This window comes from Bos taurus, chromosome 19 (assembly GCF_002263795.3).
Source record: "Bos taurus isolate L1 Dominette 01449 registration number 42190680 breed Hereford chromosome 19, ARS-UCD2.0, whole genome shotgun sequence".
NCBI classification, from domain to species: domain Eukaryota; kingdom Metazoa; phylum Chordata; class Mammalia; order Artiodactyla; family Bovidae; genus Bos; species Bos taurus.
The window spans coordinates 25,573,157-25,576,526 of record NC_037346.1 but is presented as its reverse complement, the minus strand read 5'-3'; positions in this window follow the sequence as shown (position 1 = coordinate 25,576,526).

Sequence of the window (3,370 nt, the reverse complement as noted above, 5' to 3'; positions counted from 1 at the left end):
ACTGCAGGCAGATTTATAACTGCTAACCCACCAGGGAAACCCCTACTACTTACCTGGAAGTCTGTGATTCTCCAGGGGGCTCAGATGTAATAAAGAGAGGGGTCTACTTCCTGCCCCTGGATACTCAGGGTCATGAAAACTTAGCAAATTGAGTCGAGAAGTGGGGGAGCCCTGGTGTTGAAAAAGTTGCAACGTCTTGATATTCGCTTCCAAGAATCTTGCATCCATCTTTAGGGAGCAAACTCTTCCTTTATTTTAGGAAAATCATCATGATGTGCTTTTTAGTTACACACATACTCACTGGTTGTTCTTGGGGAAAACTGTGAAATCACCATTAACCTAAATACAAATCTTTTCAACTAAGAATTTAAGGCTTCTCCTGGGGAGCTGAGATTTTCTTGCCTCCTCCCCATGAAGAAGGAGGGGTGGAAGAGGGAGATGCAGAAGCTGTTAAAAAAAAAACTTTTTGCTTCCGTATGAACTCTGCTCCAAAGTGGTGCTGGTCCCCAGGGAAATGTGGATCCTTTGCTGGGCAGTTCTTTATAGGAAAGGAAGCTGGCTTCAGAGAGAGGGTGCTGATGCTACCAGCTTCACCTGCTGATGGAGGAAAGACTGGGAAAGGGAACTGGATGGAACGCTTGGTGTCCTTGTAATGAAGTTGTTTGTTGACATTCAGTCACTCAGTAGCATCCAACTCTTTGTGACCCCATGGACTGCAGCACACCAGACTTCCCTGTCCATCACCATCTCCCAGAGCTTACTTAAACTCATGTCCATTGAGTCAGTGATGCCATCCAACCATCTCATCCTCTGTCATCCCTTTCTCCCCCTACCTTCAATCTTTCCCAGAACCCGAGTCTTTTCTAATGAATTGGCTCTTTGCATAAGGTGGCCAAAGTATTGGAGCTTCAGCATCAGTCCTTTTAATGAATATTCAGGATTGATTTCCTTTAGCATTGACTGGTTTGATCTCCTGGCAGTCCAAGGGACTCTCAAGAGTCTTCCCCAACACCACAGCTCAAAAGCATCAATTCCTCAGCATTCAGTCTTCTTTCTTCTCGGTGTCCTTTGAATGAAGTTATTTAAGATGAATAAATCTGAGCCCACTGCATCCACACGCCTGAAGAGTGGGGCTTCCATTGAAGGGGGTGGATATTCCACCATCAGATATGCTGGGAAATAGCTGGTCCCAGGGCAGGAAGTGGGGAAGGAGAAGAGGGAAATTTGATGGAGGGGGAAGTTTCCAGTTTCTCTGAGCTGAGGTAGCTGCCTGTTGTCCCACAGAGAACACTAGAAGCAAAGCAGCCATTGCTCTGAATGGTCCCCAGGGAGTGGTCAAGCCCCTGGCATCCAAGTGCAGCCCCCTGTACATAAGCTATAGTATTTGTAATATCCTTCCCTTCTATGAACCTGGAACCTTTAGGAACGTGTTATCTGAAGTTGAAGCTTCTTCTAGACTGGGCTGTAAAGAGTTAAGAGAAGGACCACCTTGTGCTTGGGTTTGGCTTTGGGATGACAAAAGGCTGGAGCACAGGTTGCAGCTGAGGGAGTCCCTGGCAGAAAACAGTGGGGCCCATGAACAGCAAAGGCCCCCCTGAGCCATCACAGACAAGACAGCTGAGGGACAGCTGGGCACAGCGTTTAAGACACGCAAACGAGCATCACAGGGTCTCCCAGATGCAGAGAGGTCCAGTAGGTAGAGGTTTGCAGTGGTAACTGTGGTATTAATCAAGGGGTGACTTTTCAAGGTCACCAAACAGAGATAAGTTATCTTGATATGAGTACTTCACAGCATCCATGCAAAGTTAGCTATTATACCTCAAACTAAGACTCAGAGACATAATGATTTGCCTGAGCTCACCTTGCCAATAAATGGTAGAACTGGGTGTGAGCCTGTATTTTACCCTCTTTTCAGAGCCTCATGGAGCCCTTGATACTGGCTGCCTTTTGGTGGATCCTGGTAACATCTCCCATAGAAGACTGGCTGGAAGAAAAGCCACAGGGAGTTGGAGGCAGAGCCGAAGGGATCCCAGGATAAAAGCAGGCTTATAGGCAGAAGCCAAATCCAAACCAAAAGCAATCTGGTTAGGGAAAGTAGGCTTGGAAGGGCAGGTGTCAAGTGGAAATGCGGAAACTTGGAGCCTGTTGCAAGATGCAAGGGGTAGGTAGAAGACTTGTTCTTGAACGTTCTCAAGAGTACCTAAGTCCATGGCTAATTTGAAATTGCACTGACCTAAAAGATGAGTTGCCTTGATTACACAGTCCACTGACCCTTCAGTGATTCCTGTATGAAGGAATAAACAAGTGTATCTGGAGCTCATGTTAGCTAAAAGCTCACTCCCAAGGGGACTAAGTCCAGGACAAAGGCAACCGATAATTCAGTCCAGGTCAGTGCACATGTATAGAGCCCAAGTACGTCCCAGGCCATGTGCTAAACACTGATGAAATACAGAAGTAGCATATATGAATGATGAGTAGGGTGACAAGGACAAGAAGAGGAGATAAGGTGACCCAAGGACGTTGTGGGCACACAGAGGGCAGAGGCGGTGAGGTATGGATGGTGCTTCTCCCTTGCCCCCTCGGCCCACCCTGTGTTCACCCTCGGACACATCAGCCCTGTGTGTCATGGGGCCTACACGTGGGACTGATTATGAGTCTGTGTCCTTGGCCAGACTTTGAACTGTCCAAGGGCGGGGATGATCTCTGGTTTCTATGCTAGTCCCTCACCGTAGGAAAGGGACAGTCATATGCAAAGTACAACATGAGAAAACCACAATCAGAGCATGCATGGTGGGGCGGGGTGATAGGAGAGAGAGCTGCAGTAGAGGCGCAGGCTCCACCCAAGAGGTTCTGCAATTCCAGGCTTAGGAGCTGGGTTTTATCCAGCAGGTGGCCAAGGCCATTGGAGTAGGGATCAGGGTTGAGGGCATAGCGGGAGACAGTAAGCTCTGCCCATATCCATCACCCTGCTGGGCCATCTTGCAAAGAACCAGCAGGACAGTCATGACCCCAAAGCTGTCTCACCCAAAGTGTCCCCTGGAGTGAGAGGAACCCATGGGAAAGGCAAGCCAATATCAATCAGAGCTAACCTGTGCTGATCACCGGCTCCCTAAATCAAGAACCTGGCAGATTTTCTGGGTGAGAATCAATCTTCCTGTCCCCACAGTAAATACCATAATCCTTTTTCCAGTGTGGTTTAGAGAATGTAACTGTCATGCTCATGATTTATTCGAAAATATTCTGCCAGTTTATGTGAATGAATGGGGCAGTCAACGTGCTTCCAGACAGGAGGTCAGAGCACTTACAGAGGAGCTGGGGCTTCTGTCTCAGACTGCTTTGGTCTCTAGCAGGCTGCCACCTTCCACATCTG